Raw genomic sequence first — 19,382 nt, 5'->3', positions numbered from 1 at the left:
ACAGCCTCCGCTGCGCCGTGGGACAGCCTCCGCTGCAACGTGGGAGGCGTTAGCCGTCCAGCGACACAGCCTCCGCTGCGCCGTAGGACAGCCTCTGCTGCAACGTGGGAGCGCTTTCCATCCAGCGACACAGCCTCCGCTGCTCCGTGGGACAGCATCGGCTGCACCGCGGGAGTGGTAACTTTCTGTTGATGCATTTCGTGTAAACCATATGGAGTTTGGTTTCCTCGTTTATCTAGTCTGTGTCAGTGACTATGTGTGCAACAATATTGGAATCTCTGGTAAGAAGTTATTGTACAGTTAAAGTATTGTTGGCAGCCTTGTACTTAAGGGGTTGTAACCAGAAGGGTGGTTTGTTTTGCAGTATTACTACGAAATACGACCCATGCTCAGAGATCAGCTCTTTCCTTGATCAGGTTAGTGGGGAAGGAGTGTTAGTAACTGCTTGAAGCCTAAAAGTATACTTGGATACTAATTGTGCTTCTTTCCTTCTACAGCTACGTGGGTCTCGACGGGAATTCCATACATCTTTCAATTAATTGACCCCTCTGTATGTGTGATTGGTACCATTCAGAGGGGTACATTGGTGGGAAGAATTCATCTTCTACACTACGGGGTCAACCAGTGAAGAGGAATTCTGACACGTTATTAGCTACTTCCCCATTCCCATTGAGCCCTATGGGGGCTGAAATGGGAATGGGGAATATTTTTTTCAATGGGGAGTTACCGGTCCCTCCAAGGTTGGAATGGACCGGTAAGTCCCCATTGAACCAGGTCGGACTCGGTACCTGTACGATATGGCAAATAGCGCCATGATTACCTCCATACTCGGAATGAGGCCCAGTGTATTCAAGCAGTTTGAGGATGTAACTGAGATGCTTCACCGGGAGGCCATCTGTATGTTCGAATACATACGTTTAAAAGGAATTATGTCGGAATCTAGCTGGAGTGGGGAGCTGAAACATCCCCTCAAACCTTTCAATAAAACATTAGACAGTGTGCTGTCGAGGACAGGGATACTTTCCAGGCTTTCCAGGGTCCAGGGGATGGTGGATACCGTGGGGAGGCAAAAGCGTAGGGACTATTGGACAGCGCAGTTCAGAGCTGACATATCTGAAGAGGTCTGGGAAAAATTGCACAGGGTTGAATTCCATGGCAATCTCTTCACAGCCACCATGGAGCATAACTTTAAAATGGTGCATTGTTGACAATTGGACCCTCTCCAACATGTACAGCGGGGTCTCCCCGCTCTGCTCCAGGGATTGGGGTCCTGGTAACAATTGTGGTGGAAATTGCCCGCAGATCCAAATTTTCTGGTCTGTCCTCCTGAGTTGGATTAAGAAAATAGTTGGGGTTCAGTTGATACTGAACCTGCTACAATTATGTTTGGGTATTCCAGTGGGAGATAGGGAAGAGTATCACTTCCCCAGAATGTGGGAGGTGTTGCTCCGAGTGGGGAGACTGGTGCTATACCAGAACTGGAAGAGTGTGAATACTTCCACCAAGGTAGACTGGATGAACAAGCTTTGGGATGTATTTGTTATTGAGAAACTGACGGTGTAGGTGAATTATGGTATGGGATCTTTTCATCAGGATTGGGGAATGTTTATCTTGAAATGGGGTTTTAGTAAGCCGTGTGTTAGGACTTGATCTCAGCTAGGTCGTTGGAAGGTCAGCTTCACAGGGTGTGAATTTTGGGGATCTCAGATAAGCGGGGGTTCCTCTCTAGTGGAAAGAATAATCTGATGGAGTTATTTTTCATGGTATAATGTTTATAAGTGCAATTATATGCTGTATTCTTGTGATGTTTATTATGCTAAGAAAATGTTAATGAAAATTAAAGTTTAAAAAAATGTAATGAGAAAAGTGATAATTTATTTATAATATATAATATTTTCGACAAATTGCAAAGCATTCAATCAACAACCTTGTTGTGTGAATCGCCCACACACATGCAACAATGACAGTAATCCATCACAAAAACTTAGATTGTGAAAGAATGACATGGAATCTTTCACTCTCTGAATGGCCTATGTATCTGTTAATAAACTTTCATTGCCTACCTAAAAGCTCAGTAGGTACAAAAATAATACTAACGCGGCATACTTTAGGCGGTAACAATTTATTCACTTTGTTTTGCAGGATGACCAATTCCTTGTGACATCTCAGAAGCTCACCATGTACAATTTAAAATATCTTTTTTTTAAACCTTACATTGTTGGGGAGAGGTTGGACCCCCACCAGGGCTTCTGGCCCCAACACCTCCCATTTTGCCCAAAGAAATGCAGCAGAGTTCCAAGCAAGCAGCAACATGTTCCAAACTGCGTTTATTTCAGGGAAGCAAAAAAAAACACAGAGTGCTTCGTGCACAGCGAAAATCCAGGCACCGTCTCCCCTGGGGCTGGCTTGCAAGGCAGCTTTGTAACACACTGCATCACAAAATTGGACCAGCTCCCAGAAACCTATCTCATCCTGAGATTGGCTGCTAAGTGGTAGGTGGCCTATAGTGCCCTTATAGGAAGCCTGATCATTGGACATTTGGACCTTGGTGTCAGTGGGCTGGCTTGGCTGCTCCTCCCTCAATACCTAATTCTAAAATTGTTGCATTGTGAATTTGTGCCCATCCGTTTTAGCTGAACAGGCTTTTCGCCCCTGGGCCCTCAGTGTTCATTGGCCATAGCTGAGCCATTCTTGTTACAATATGTTTCAAATGATTTGTGGGTCTTGCGAAAATGTCTTTCGTTCCCAGAAAAAAAAAACACTGGGCCCTGGGTGTTCTACTCTGACTTACTCGTATTTGTGAAGAATTAAAAATGCTTCTCTGCCAGAGTTCACTGTCATTCAAAGAAAGGAATCTTATCTTACTGCAAGGCCTTGGGCGGCTCCTGGGTTTGCGAGGCGCATTGCTGAAGTCAGCACGAATCCCCACTGCGGCTCGTGTTCAGTGAGACAAGTGTATTTGGCTGTAATTTTCCTGAAGCATGGCTTTACACTGTGCCATTTGATTAGGTTAATTCATATGAGCATCTGCAAGCCTTTAAACAGGAATTGTTGTATTTTGTAAATTCTGGTATTGCTGCATTGAGGCTAATGTGTCATGATGCCTACCCCCGGGCATCCGGATCAAGCCCATCAGCCCCCGGAGCAGGCATCCAGATATTTAATAAAACACCAGCAGCCCCGGCTGGGGGCTGTCTGGGTTCAGTCCTGGCGCCTCAGGCGCCAGGCTCATGATAGAAATCTGTCCTGGCGCCATAGGCGCCAGGCTCATAGACTTTACTCACCTCATGCAGACCATGCTGCAAATGAATCCAAGCCAACGTGAGGCCTGGATGGGACTATTTTACTTCAGGGACTATTTTTTACTCGGGTGTGGTTCTAGGGACTTCTTACCTGGAACTACTTTGGAGGCTATTTAAACCACGCCCGAACAGCAGCACATGCTTCGCGTTATTCTGCATCTAGCAGCGTGATGCTCACCGTGCCTGCAGTCAGCATCCAGTCTTCAGCCACGCCCGTCTCGAATCCAGAGCTCCTAGCAATAGAAGAAAGAAGAAGGAAGGGTTAGAAAACAGATAATATTTCAATCCTTACCTGAATTCCGGATCCATCACGTCTTCGAACTTGAAAAGGACATTTTTCTACACGCGTTGCATCACCACCTGCAGCGCCGCGCCATACTCACCAGTCCTCGCAGCTTTTTTTCGATCCGGCGGAGCCTCCATCATTTTCTTCGCCGAATTCCACCATCTAGGGGACAAAAGAAACATAAGGTCTGCCGAGAGAGCCAACAAATACAACCTCTCCACCATAGACTTGCCTGATTAACAACCGGAGGCATTATTCTGTAAGAAACCGCAACTTCTTATGCCGCACCTGTAAGGAGAGAGAAACCCGCAATTTAAATACATGCATCTTTTTACCGGACAGTGTTGGGTAATACAGACTCTTACCTGAACACCATCAGCTGCCACAAGACAATCTTCCCTTGGATCCAGCTGCAACACAAGAAAGGAATGTACAAGAGTGAACATCGGACATACTGAACTCTTTGAACTTTATACTTGTGGGTTCTCGCCTGGAACCTCGGAGTCAATATTCATCCGGAACTCTTCCAATGCCTTCAAACCAGTGAAGTAACTGGCATCTACGCGCCCCTGCATTCCACGCAGGATGGAGAGCTCATCATTTAAAAACATAAGGTGAGCTTACTGAAAGTGAATATCGGTGGTGATTAGTGGGGAGAACAGTGGGGTGCCATTACTAAAATCCATGGGTGGCTAAATCCCTTTCTCCACTTGCAGGAGAATACTTCTACGGGTCAAGCAGACGAGATTAGGCGGTCCAGTCCAGTCGGTCATCTCTGCACTACGCTTCAAGTTGGAGGAGGTCGCAGCTGTCCGGGTCCAATCGTGGGAGCCAGGTGAGCGTAACAGAAAGCAAAGCCTATCTACAAATCCCCACCCGGGCGTAAAAAAACAATTCCCATTGCCTCTGATCCCTGAATTACTAGACCAAGTAAAGGATGTTTGTATCTACACTAAGTTAGACCTCCGAGGGGCATATCATCTGGTACATGTAAAGAAAGGCGATGAATGGAAGACTGACTTTCGCACCAAGTACGGGTTATTCGAATACCAGGTGATGCCCTTCGGGTTGTGCAATGCACCAGCAGCCTTCCAGTATTTTATGAACGATGTACTTCGTGAACTAATTGACGTCTGTGTTGTCGTATACATAGACGATATTCTAGTGTACTCCTCCTCAGAATCAGACCATGTGAAGCACGTTCGTGCAGTCCTTGAGAAACTACGCCAGCACAAGTTATACGCAAAATTGGAGAAATGTGTTTTTCATTCTACAGAAGTTGAATTCCTGGGATTTATCCTGACTCCAAAAGGAATTTGAATGGACTCTCAAAAGGTGGACGCAATCCTCAAGTGGCCATCACCCAGTTCAGTTAAAGGGGTACAAAGCATGCTTGGATTTGCTAATTTCTATTGCAGATTTATTCCTGAATTCTCACATATTGTACAACCCATCACAGCACTTTTGCAAAAAAAACAAACGTTTTTTGTGGACTGAAGAGGCTGAAAGAGCCTTCCAAGAGCTAAAATCGAAATTCACGTCTGCACCTGTCTTAAAGCATCCACGCCCTGAGCTTCCATACATAGTTGAAACCGATGCATCCAGTTTAGCCATGGGAGCTGTCCTGTCCCAGAAGGATCCCGAAACCGGTCAACTTCATCCAGTAGCATTCTGGTCAAGAAAGTTCTCAGCACCAGAATTAAACTATGCGGTTACTGATAAAGAGTTATTAGCCATCAAGTCCACCTTCAAGGCTTGGCGGCATTATCTTCTCGGTGCCAGGCATACCATCACTGTAATCACCGATCACAGGAATCTGCAGTATTTGAAAACAGCCAAGACCCAATCATCGCATCAACTTCGGTGGGCATTATTCTTTGCCGAATTCGATTTCGTGATCACTTATCGACCAGGTTGTATAAACGGCACAGCAGATGCCTTATCCCCAATAGGGATGGGAGAAGTATATTCGAACCCGGAACCGGTGCCTATAATTTCAGAACAAAGAATTCTTGGCATAACTACTCTACAGACTCTAGAAGACATTCATTTAAAAATCCAACAACTTTTCGATCCAGCAGCCCTGCAGCACTGGGTAAAGAAAGGCCAAGATTATTCAGTCATCAATGACCTACCTTACTATCAAGGACGTCTATTTCTACCACACAAGGAACTACAAGAACTAGTCACCTCGAATTATCATGACGCCCTTTTGGAAGGACACCCAGGTATCGCAAAAACTGAAGCTAAAATTAAAAGAGAATTCTGGTGGCCCACCTGGAGAAAGGACGTAAAGTAATTTGTGATGTCTTGTGGTATCTGCACCCAAAACAAAAGTCAGAAGAAAAAACCAGCTGGCCTTTTACAACCTTTGGATATTCCACCTACAACATGGCACACCTTATCTTTAAACTTCATTACAGATCTACCTCCGTGTAATGGATTTAACACCATTCTAGTTATTGTGGATCTTTTTTCCAAAATGGCCCACTTTATTCCTTTAAAAGGATTACCTTCCGCTTCGATTATGGCCAAGGAATTTGTCGAAAGCATTGTTCCAATCCATGGATTTCCTTCCGTATTGGTCTCTGACCGAGGTAGTCGATTCATTTTGCAATTTTGGAAGAAATGCTGTCAATTGGCGCAATTCGACGTAAGGCTATCAACCAGTCACCACCCCCAAACTGATGGTCAGACGGAGAGGACCAACCAGACTCTTGAACAATACCTACGTTGTATGCTACACCAAAACGAAAGCAATTGGAGAGATATTTTATGGATTTCCGAATACGCATACAATAACTCTGTACATTCAGGAACCGGACAAAGCCCCATTTATACCATATATGGACATCATCCTCGAACCTCAGAACTCGATTTGTCTCAACACTTAGAAATGCCTGCAGTGACTCATCTGAACTCTACTATTAAACAAGCCTTTAAGGAAGCAATAGAACACTTGAAACAAGCAAAGGAGAAATACAAGAAAAATGCTGATCGACATAGAAGTAAAACTCCACAATACCAGATTGGAGATCAAGTTTGTCTGGCTACAAAACATATACCTCTAAAGGGAACTCGACCTTTCAATCCTAGATATTTGGGACCTTACACCATTAAGGCCATTATCAACCCGGTGGCCGTCAAATTGGAATTACCCTCTAATATGCGGATTCATCCTGTCTTTCATGTTTCACTTCTAAAACCAGTTCAACCTGGGACAAGGTTAACCAAACTACCTGACCCCATCCTAATAGATGGAGAACCTGAATTCGAGGTAAAAAATATCCTGGACTCTAAGATGGTTAAATCAAGACTTTTTTATTTAATCGACTGGAAGGGTTACGGACCACAAGAAAGGTCATGGGAGCCTAGTGACCACGTTCATGCACCTCGGTTGGTGAAGAAATTCCATCGGAACTTCCCAGACAAACCAGGACCAAGGGGAAGAGCAACTTTAGGAGGGGCCTTGGGGGGGGGGTGCTGTCATGATGCCTACCCCAGGGCATCCGGATCAAGCCCATCAGCCCCGGGAGCAGGCATCCAGATATTTAATAAAACCCCAGCAGCCCCGGCTGGGGGCTGACTGGGTTCAATCCTGGCTCCTCAGGTGCCAGGCACATAATAGAAATCAGTCCTGACGCCATAGGCGCCAGGCTCATAAACTTTACTCACCTCATGCAGACCATGCTGCAAATGAATCCAAGCAAACGTGAGGCCTGGATGGGACTATTTTACTACAGGGACTATTTTTTACTCGGGCGTGGTTCTAGGGACTTCTTACCTGGAACTACTTTGGAGGCTATTTAAACCACGCCCGAACAGCAGCACATGCTTTGCGTTATTCTGCATCCAGCAGCGTAACGCTCACTGTGCCTGCAGTCAGCATCCAGTCTTCAGCCACGCCCGTCTCGAATCCAGGGCTCCTAGCAATAGAAGAAAGAAGAAGGAAAGGTTACAATACAGATATTATTTCAATCCTTACCTGAATTCTGGATCCATCACGTCTTCGAACTTGAAAAGGACATTATTCTACATGCCTTGCATCACCAGCTGATCCGGTGCAGCCTCCATCATTTTCTTCGCCGAATTCCACCATCTAGGGGACAAAAGAAACATAAGGTGTGCCGAGAGAGCCAACAAATACAACCTCACCACCATAGACTTACCTGATTAACAACCGGAGGCATTATTCTGTAACAAACCGCAACTTCTTATGCCGCACCTGTAAGGAGAGAGAAACCAGCAATTTAAATACACACATCTTTTACCGGACAGTGTTGGGTAATACAGACTCTTACCTGAACACCATCAGCTGCCACAAGACAATCTTTCCTTGGATCCAGCTGCAACACAAGAAAGGAATGTACAAGAGTGAACATCGGACATACTGAACTCTTTGAACTTTATACTTGCGGGTTCTCGCCTGGAACCTCGGAGTCAATATTCATCCGGAACTCTTCCAACGCCTTCAAACCAGTGAAGTAACTGGTATCAACGCGCCCCTGCATTCCACTTAGGATGGAGAGCTCATCATTTAAAAACATAAGGTGAGCTTACTGAAAGTGAATATCGGTGGTGATTAGTGGGGAGAACAGTGGGGTGCCATTACTAGAATCCACAGGTGGCTAAACTCCTTTCTCCACTTGCAGGAGAATACTTCCACGGGTCAAGCAGACGAGATTAGGCGGTCCAGTCCAGTCGGTCATCTCTGCACTACGCTTCACGTTGGAGGAGGTTGCAGCTGTCCGGGTCCGATCGACGCCCCTGTGGGAGCCAGATGAGCGTAACAAATGTAGGTTGCAGTGTTGGTGAAGTGGGTGTTTTCATCATATTTGTCACTGATGGGCACACTGGGGCCTGGTGCAAAATGATGAGTGGGCTCATTATTTTTCCTGCTGTTCTTTCTGTTGATGTGCCTGGGGTGAGGGGGCAGGAGTTTGATCTCGATTTTCCCTCTTCAACATCTAAACAGGGTTCAACTTATTAAGAATGTAAGTTGTAAAGTCTACAATCGTGAAAACTATATTCCAAAGAAATACTTTTTGAGATCAAAGATTTTAATTGTTTAAATATTAAACTGTAAACAGAATAAATTCCTAATGGAGGAACTCCCGTCCCCTGCACACTTTCACAAGCTCGACAAAGCGAGCCAAACAATTTAGATTGAACTTATGTGCACACTAAGAGTGTGATGTGTTGAGACAACAGATATATATTTTTTCTTACAGAGGATGGATTAAACAAACTGTTCATTTGTGATTCCTAATGATAAACATCAAGACAACATTCTTTAACATCTTCATATGTAGTTTTATTTTTCACAAGTTGCCCAACGCATTTCGAGAATAACATCTCTTCTTCAGGGGCATATTCAATATTTCAATCAAATCTAAATGGAACTTTCAAAAAAACATCTTGTACTGTAGGGAACAATAAATTGCTTTCAATTCTTTTTATACAACTGCCTGGTAGAATGCATACCAGTATTGCACGCTCATCTATTTCATATGGCATCAATGGTACTTGAATTGTTTACTTCATACAGTGAATATGATTCCTCTAAAGATGTATACAGTCATTTATATGGTTATACTCTGAGTCAAAAAGTGAAGATATCCACTGTAGCTGTCTATACTATTGTGTTAGGCATTAAAAACCTAGTGTAAACCACTATCAGGACAAGAATGCATTCTAACCTATATTCCAGACATAACATCTCAAATGATGATTACATTATCTAGGATCATGATAAAGATGAATCTCTAGTTTACCAAAGCTGTGTGGCTCTGGCATGTCCTAATCTCCCTCACGCTGTTCTCATAATTTGGGGTCTGGGCTGGAGCCCTTGGGGTATAAGCGTATTGATTTAAATTCTATTACTGTCAACTCATAATGCTGGTCCAGGGAGTACTTTTATATCTCAGTATAGTCGCTTAATGGTCTGGAGATTAGGATCTAAAGGGACTAATACATTGTCTTACCTAGAAACAAGCTTTCGTGAGATGTGGGTCTCAAAGGGTGATAATGCTAGATGCTAGAACAAGGTCCAAGGGTTGGTCCTAAACATAATGTTGGAGAAACATGGTATAAGTGATTTAAAGCTAGAAATAAGGACAATAATATACTAAAAGTAAGGGGTCCTTACCCTAGTAGCAGGGCAGAATGCCCAATCCTGAATGGTGGCCACTGCTGGTGGATGTAGGGGGTACCTCCAAGGAATTCAATCTTACTGGGTTGCCCACTTACCTAAATGCAATGGTCTAGAAAAAAATGGATACGTTTGTAATGGAGGGGAAAAGTTCTATTACTGAAGGCCAAAGCCTTTTAGTGAAGAGTTGCACCTTGGTCCAAAAATTCAATTCACACTTACCCGAATCTATGGAGGGTTAGTAAAGACTAGTAAAGAAGCAAGCCTGCACTTCCTTTCCCTTCCAGCTGGTGCTTGGAACCAAAAAGATGGAACTTAAAGTGTTTTTTTTTGATGGCCTCACAGACCTAGGTGAACAGAAACCTAAATCAGATTACTTGGAGATGAAAAACAAAATCAATCATCCGGTCATAAATCTATTCAACCTGAAAACTAAAAAAGACCTCAGACGGTTGAAATATAGCAATACCAATAAAATGAACATCAGAAGCCATCAACTTAAACTCATCAAGGAATTATCCCAGGACAATACAGTAACACTCAAACCAGCCGACAAAGGGGGAGCTTTGCTATTAATGGATACCGACTTCTACAATGAAGGATGCCTTAGACTCCTTGAAGACCAACAAACATACTTAGTACTGGACAACGAGCCCATCATGTCCATCAGCACCTTAATCAAAGAAACAATAGACAAAGCCTATGACTTGGATTGGATATCTGACCACACAAGAGACTTTCTCATCAAAATATTCCCTATAACACTGGTGTCCTACGCACTCCCTAAGGTTCACAAAAATCTCAGAAATCCACCATTCCGCCCAATTGCAGCGGGTACCAAAAGTATCTTTCATCCATTAGCCATCTACCTGGATAGGGCTCTACAACCTCTGGTACAGAAGACCTCCACCTACCTAAAAGATACAGTACATTTCTTGCGACTACTGAGTGAAATCTAGATAGACGACACAAACCTTGTACTATTCACACTTGATGTTAACAGCCTGTATACATGGATAGCCCATCAGGAGGGTATAGCGGCCTTGGAATGGTTTCTCCTTAGGCAGAATGCAACTCTGATACATAAAGTTTTTGCAATTGAATTAATCAGGATCATCCTCTATAATAACAATTTCAGAACAGCAAATACTATCTCCAAATATCAGGCACCTCTATGGGCTCCTCAGTAGCACCATCCTACGCAAATATATTCATGTTTCACTTCGAACACAACTTCATTCTGGAGAAAGACCCATGGAAAAACAAGATCAAATTCTGGAAACGGTTCATCAACAGCATTTTTGGCATCTGGCAAGGCACAACTGATGAGCTACAAGAATTCCTGGCATACCTGAACATTTGCCAGGAAGGCATTACCTTTACATTGGAGATTGGTAATCCGGGTGTCCATTTCTTGGATGTACAAGTGGAAAGGAAAAACACAGAATTCAGCACAAACATCTACAGAAAACCTACAGCTGTAAATAGTGTTCTAAACTTTGGAAGCTTCCATCCACTCCACTTAAAAGACAACTTACCATTCAGCCAATTTCTTCGTTTGAAAAAGATAAGATTGGATCCCTTAATATTACAATCAGAACAAGAAATCATGAAAGGAATGTTTAAGGAAAGAGGATTTCTGGATGAAACCATTGACAAAGCTATACTGCGTTCAAACACAGTTAGCAGAGAAAATCTACTCCAAGACAAACCCAAGAAAGAAACAACAAGGCTAATCCATACCCTCAAATACTCAAGCCAAAGTTATCAAGTGAAAAGGGTAATCAATAAAAATTGGGATCTCATTAGATCAGATCCAAATCTTAACAGACTATTCCCTGAGCTGGCCATGTTGGCTTACAAGAGGGGCAAAAACTTTAAAGATAGCCTGATCAGGGCTGAAAGAAATAAAAGATCCACACAAACCACCTTGATGAAACAGAAAAAGGGAACATTTGCTTGCCTTAATTGCCAACACTGTTCAAACCTTATTAAAGGCGATCACATAAGACATCCCAACAGTGGCAAGAAAATACTACTGAGAGACTTTGCTACCTGCGAAAGTAGAAATGTAATCTACGCACTTAAATGTCCATGTGGCAAGTTCTATGTTGGCAAACCTATACGAATAGCACGCGAAAGATGGACCGAACACAAGTCAAATATAAGAACAGGGAATATCAAATCCCCAGTTGCCCGACACTTCAAAGAAAACGGTCACAACATATCTCAACTATGGGTAGTGATACTCGAAGTTATCCGAGCAGCTCCCAGAGGAGGGGATTTAGCCAAAAGATTGGCGCAACGAGAGCTGTAATGGATACATAAATTGGACGCAATGACCCCATTGGGCCTCAATGAAGATTTTTACTTGGGGCCCTTCTTGTAGATACACAATAATAGGCCCACGATTACCAAAACATGACTTAACTATACAGCTAAATCCAACTATTCAACATAGTTGCCCTATGCAATAAGCAGGATTCCTATTTGACTACATAATATCTAAGCTCAAGTGTTGGTCGGTTTGTAATCACACCACGCAATGTATGTTCCACCTCCAACAATGGCAACCAGTATCACCTAGATTGTGAGTCTCCCCTTGAGAGACAGAATACAAGAGGAATTTGCCTCTTTATCTAAGTAGTCCAACGAAACTTAACATTTAAAATGTGAAGTATCAACTATCTAGACGGGATTTTACATATGCAGAGTCTAAGCCTCCATAACGAGACAGAACACCATATGATGTTATGACAGATGTATTTCAGAATAATGACATTCTCAGAGATTGTGTAACGAAATTGGAAATTGGAAATTGGAATGCGATCTGAGCTGTACGATCATTAACACATTTTTTGCTATCATTGTGTTTCACTAATTTAAATAGACTCAGGTCTCCCACATAGATAGGCACACTACATCTCGCCTTGTTTCCCCTCCCTCCTGTGTTTACCCGGGTACCTCATTGAAATTATTGACTTAGGTCCTTACCAATATTGGGCCCCACTTATGTCTGTACAACGTTTCAACTAATTAATATTGTGATGCAATCTCTTACTCTTTGAGACGCATGACTTCATTTTTCCCACTGACGGAACCCTAACCAGTCAGGTGTTTATTTGGTCACAATTCACCACCATCAATCTGCGTTATGTCATCGTCCTCTCAAAAGTGATGTGCATGATTTATGACGTGTGATGGGGACGTCACGTCATGCTACCACGTGATGACGTCACCATGCATCGCACGTCAGGCGCACTCATAACATGAGTTTAAATCTTCTTTAACATAGGACTCCTCTCCAGTCCTCCTCGTTGTTAGTTTTCCCAAGTTTCTACCATGTATTATCCCGATTTTACTATTAGTACGATAATCCGCATGAGCGGGATGATCGCGGTGATGTCATTTCACGCAATAATGTGGTGATGTCACCGTATCGCGATCGCTACATTAAGCGTCCATGTTTTGTTTCCAAGCACCAGCTGGAACGGAACTGAAGTGCAGGCTTGCTTCTTTACTAACCCTCCATAGATTCGGGTAAGTGTGAATTGAATTTTTGGACCAAGGTCCTACTCTTCACTAAAAGGCTTTGGCCTTCAGTAATAGAACTTTTTTCCTCCATTACAAACGTATCCAATTTTTTCTAGACCACTGCATTTAGCCAAGAGGTCAAACCCAGTAAGATCGAATTCCTTGGAGATTCCTCCTACATCCACCAGCAATGGCCACCATTCAGGATTGGGCATTCTGCCCTGCTAATAGGGTAAGGACCCCTTACTCTTAATATATTATTGTCCTTATTTTTAGCTTTAAATCACTTATACCATGTTTCTCCAACATTATGTTTAGGACCAACCCTTGGACCTTGTTCTAGCATCTAGTATTATCACCTTTTGAGACCCACATCTCACGAAAGCTTGTTTCTAGGTAAGACTATGTATTAGTTCCTTTAGATCCTAATCTCCAAACCATTAAGCGACTAACTGAGATATAGAAGTACTTCCTGGACCAGCATTATGAGTTGACAGTAATAGAATTTAATTCAATACGCTAATACCCCAAGGGCTCCAGCCCAGACCCCAAATTATGAGAACAGCGTGAGGGAGATTAGGACATGCCAGATCCACACAGCTTTGGTAAACTAGAGATTCATCTTTATCATGATCATAGATAATGTAATCATCATTTGAGGTGTTATGTCTGGAATATAGGTTAGGATGCCTTCTTGTCCTGATAGTGGTTTACACTAGGTTTTCAATACCTAACACAATAGTATAGACAGCTACAGTGGATATCTTCACTTTTTGACTGAGGGTATAACCATATAAATGACTGTATACATCTTTAGAGGAATCATATTCACTGTATGAAGTAAACAATTCAAGTACCATTGATGCCATATGAAATAGATGATCGTGCAATACTGGTATGCATTCTACCAGGCAGTTGCATAAAAAGTATTGAAAGCAATTTATTGTTGCCTAAAGTGCAAGTAACTAGATGTTTTTTTGAAATTTCCCTTTAGATTTGATTGAAATATTGAATATGCCCCTGAAGAAGAGATGTTATTCTCGAAACGCGTTGGGACACTTGTGAAAAATAATACTACATATGAGGATGTTGAAGAATGTTGTCTTGATGATTATCATTAGGAATCACAAATGAACAATTTGTTTAATCCATCCTCTGTAAGAAAAAATGTATCTATGTTGTCTCAACACATCACACTCTTAGTGTGCACACAAGTTAAATCTAAATTTTTTGGCTCGCTTTGTCGAGCTTGTGAAAGTGTGCAGGGGATGGGAGTTCCTACATTAGGAACGTATTCTGTTTATATTTATGTCACAACCCATATGCCAGGGTTGACTGTTATCTCCCCTGCACCTTAAATTCCTTAAAAGCACTTTTGCTTTAAAACAATACTTAAACTAAAGGAATTACCTAAACAAGGAGTGCATGGTGAATATACCTGTAGATTAAATATTCAACTATATTTGTTGAATTTGTTATGTACAAGGAGTGTACTCCTGGAGCGGTTGAGATTGAAGAGACACATGGACCCGAGGTATACATATGATAGAGTAAAAGATCAGTTATCATCCTTTTTTCTTTTCATGTAATTTGTATAATGTAATAATGGTTTTCATATGGAAATTAGATTCTATTTGTACATATCGATGTATGTATCTTGAACTGGAATAGTACAATACTTGGTTTATGCATTTTCAAAATACGATATTTCAGGTGGGTGTTGAAGTCAGAAAATCAAGATTGACTGTATCAAGGCACACTAGGGACACAAGGGTGAATAACAAACAGGCTTTTGTCTTTTTTAAAGGGGTTGATTAGAAGTTATTTAATTGATATTACATTTTGAGGTTGTAATTCATATATTCTGTAAGTATGCTATAGATTTAAGCATGGTTTTCTTAATTGATTAGAGGCCTAAGAAGAAGAGGAGCAGAAAGACTCAGATCACACCACAAACTAATGATGTTGTTTGCCAAAGCAATGTTACTTGGGAGCAACTACATGTGTGGGGCTCAGCATGCTTGTCTCAAGATTCAGGGTCGGGATTTAGATGTCCAGTGGCTGGAATTTGAATTGAATGTCAACAGTGGCCCGTGGAAAGTCACTGTGGATCCTTGTTACAGCACACAATGTCCCCCAGAAGAGACAAACAACAAAGAAGATGTTTCAGAATTACTTGCAGACTCACACAATCCACACCCTCTAAAAAGGTAAATCAAAGAAAGATAATGGGCCTCATTAGGACCCAGGCGGTAAGGGGTTTACGGCGGCGTAAACAGCGCCGACCCTTACCGCCTGATTCCGAGGTCCCTTAGCGCCATGGCGGATTTAACACCTGCTTTTAGCAGGTGTTAAAATCCATGGCGCTAAGGGACCATGTTGTTAATTACGCCACCGTAATTTACGGTGGCGTAATTAACGCCTTCCCCACTCCCATTATGCCCTATGGGGCAAAAATGGAAATGGGGAAGGATAAATGGGGATTGGGGACTTACCGCCCCGCCAACCTCAGAATGGGGCGGTAAGTCCGCCAACCACCATGGCGTAAACGTAGTTTACGCCATGGTGGTAAAGGTACGACCCAGGCGGTAACTTACCGCCTGGGTCGTAATGAGGCCCAATGTTCCCTGTTTTCCCAATACATGCTGAAAATCCGGAAATATCACAGATTGAAATAACTAAAGTATCTTCAGAATTGATCGACACATGTGTTCAGGATCTGAACTTCGCTCTTCCTAGTGTGTGGGACTTTTCCACCACCATCGAATCACAAACCACTGTACTGCAGGACGATTGGCTACTAAGGTAGCCAAAATACCTTGTATTCGACTGCTGCCTACTAGAGATTATTAAAATAATTAAAATCATTAAATACGATCATAAATTATGTTGGAGGATTTGTGGGGAGCCATTGGTGAAGTTTACTCGTGTAGTCAAAGGCACCAACCTGAAGATCAAGGGTAGCTGTGCCCACCAACATAACACATGTTCATGGTCTGCTTAACCTATCCTTGGTAAAGTGCCTGCTGGAAATGTACTTTGTTCATCTGCTTTGTTGTTTAGTGTATCAATGATAAGTAAATGTTCAGCACCTCCATGGGGACTATTGGACTGTGACTGAACCGCCCTGGTCGAATGGGAAGGGTTCCCGTGTATGGGAAAAGTGACAACATCCAAGGATTTGCAATAAAGGCTTAGCTTGTCCAATCCTGCTGATTTCTCTGTTCGTTGACACTGCATAGATCTGCAGGATTCCTACTTCCACATACCAACCCAGAAGTCGTATCAGCAGTTTTTGTGTTTTGCAGTGGGGAGGCATCATTTTCAGTTAAAGGCTCTCCCATTTGACATGCAATTAGCCCAGGTTCTCATGGCATCTTGTGTGTTTGTAGTACCATGGGTTGGTTGTATTTGAGGCCTCTGTTGGCTCATCTACATTGACAATGGTACCAGGAGTTCAAAGCACTGCTATCAGTACCACAGACCCTGAAAAACAGTTTATTTCTATGGTGGATGGAGGACATGCTAAGGAGAGGGTTTTCTCTGGTGCTGCCTGTATCGATCACTCTCATCACGGCCACCAGTGGAGTGGGGAGGGGAGTGACTTGGGGGCACCTCGCTCAAAAGGAGTTGTGGACTTGGTCAGATAAATCCTGTTCCCCCCAACTGGAAGGAGCTGGTGGAGATTGCCAGTGCCCTGGTGGTCTTTTCCAGCAAGGTGCAGGGGTGGTCTGTGTTGGGACAGACATACAATATAATATGTCAGTGATTGCATATGTGAATCGACAGGAGGGCTTCCAGTCTCCTGCTCTGGGGGACCTGAGCAGATGTATGGGGGTGTGGCCGGGGACTGACTTGGAATCCTTAAGAGTGGCGCATATCAGTGGGGATGGACAATGTCACTACTGACTGTCTGATTTGGGTATTCCTCTCCTCTTAGGAGATGTTAACTGCACCTGTGTTTTGGTAGATTAGAGCACGTTTTGGGGTTTTCCCAGCCTGGACCAATTTGCGTCTCCAGAGAATGCCCAGCTTCCATTGTTTTGCTCCAGTTTTCCGAGCAAAGGATTCTGGGGAGGGGATGTGAAGTCCTGGAGGGGCCGGGTGGTCAGCTTAATGCTTTTCCTCCCATGCCTTTGATTCTGGCGGTATATCGATCATGGTTTCCTCTGCTGATGAATCTGGCAGTGGCTCCATTGTGGGTGCTGATGTGGTAGTAATACCAGTCTGTGTTACTGTCCTTGAGGGGCGGGCAGGGACTGTCTCTGATAATATGGTCACTATTTAAAATGTGGGGAGGAGCTGGCAGGAGCTAGGCTTTACTCCCCATGTGGCTCACTCTCCTGCAGCCCTGTAGATGGCTGGGTCGCTCAAGTACTACAATGAGCATGTGAACCATTTTGTCTTCTGGTTTGTTTGGAATGGGTTCAGGAATAGGAGGATGGGCACCACCTTCCGGGTAATAAGTAGTACATCTATTATAAGTAAATTCCTAAATTCCCAAAAACACCACAGAAAAATGCCTGTGGCACATTAGGATAACTAAACAATCCTAATATTAACCAATGAGAACTTCCTAGGTACTGTGTGCTCTCATAATAGTGCAAAACGGCTGCCTATCAAAGAGCATCAATATTGAAAACGTAAGATGTTATGTTTGAACAAAATATAATAAGGACATAACGTGGTCAGATTTGTAAAGCAATCAAATGTATTCTACCGTGAGGGTTCAGTGGGCAGCGATAAAGACATTTTGTGAACTTTGGGAGAACATTTCAGAGGTGTGATGCTCTAGTTGGGCACATGTTTAAGAGCTTTGCCATTTCCAAGCCTGTGGCGTACTCAGGCACTCCCCTTCAAATCTTACAGTGGTACTGAGATTTCTTCACAGTCCCGGTTTTGAGCTGATGGAGGACACTGATTTGAAACTGTTGACTCTCAAGACTTTTTTTATATTTTGCTGGCGATTGCATCTGCCTGCAGATTGGGGTGGTCGTCGCTATGTAGTTTAAAGAGCCAATATTGGGAGTTCTCTCCCAGGTATTGGTGCTTCGTTGTGATTGTGGGTTTCTACTGAAAGTGGTGTCAAAGGTACACAAGTCTCAGGACATGACAATTCTGGAGTTCCATCTAAATCCATCTTTTCCGGAGGAGGAGAGATGGCATGCCTTGAATTTCCGCAGGGAGGTACTTGCATATTTTGCAAAAGCTGCTGGTTTTCAGATAGTGGACAATTTGTCACTTATGGAGCTTTGGGGGATTTGGGGTCAAGGCCATCACGTCGGCCCACGTGTCACCTGACTCGCTAGACATCATCTAACCCTCTCCTCCCTGCCACCCTCTACAGCCGTACCCCTTCTCTGGGCCCCTCTGTATCCTACCCCCGTTGAATATCTTGTTCTGGTATCTCCGAAAAGCAATCTGTTATTCCTCTGTACTGTTACATACCTCTGTAAAGCGCTCTGTTGTGTATCTGTATTGTTGCATACCTATGTAAAGTGCTCCGTTGCTTCTTGAAGTTAAGTTCACACTAAAAAAATACAATAATAATAATAATAATAATAATAATAATAAAAGGAAAGCGTTAATGGTATCCATCTGCTGCTGGATTTTGACACTAATTTGCATAGCGTACAAAGCAGCAGGCATGCCGCTGCCTCTGCAGGTCCAAGCTTGGTTGACCATAATCTTGGTGACATCCTGGGCAGATGCACAATGTGTCTCCCTGCAAGACATCTGTGAGGCAGCCACCTGGGCTGCCACTAAATATGTTTATTTATTTAGGTTTTACATTCATAAACCGCACAAGGCAGCCCTTAGGCATTGTGGCACTGTTACAGACAGGCTTACTTAGTTGCAGAAAAGGCACAAACAGAAAAATAGTGAACATAGAGCAGTCTGAGGTTCGCACGGTTTCATGGAAACCTGGTATTGATAGTTACCCGTACATGAGTTGTGGTGCAATCGAGTGAGGGCAGCGTAGTTAGAAGTTGAGAGATACAGTGAACCTGCAGCTGCCCCTTAAGTATAGTGATGCAACCCTTGTACAAACATGCCAACATTTTGCCACAGCTGGGAGGGAGATGTTGTGACAGAAATCGGGAGAAGG

Source organism: Ambystoma mexicanum, chromosome 1p (assembly GCF_040938575.1).
Source record: "Ambystoma mexicanum isolate Mex_15411 chromosome 1p, UKY_AmexF1_1, whole genome shotgun sequence".
NCBI classification, from domain to species: Eukaryota; Metazoa; Chordata; class Amphibia; order Caudata; family Ambystomatidae; genus Ambystoma; species Ambystoma mexicanum.
This window is presented reverse-complemented; position numbering follows the sequence as displayed.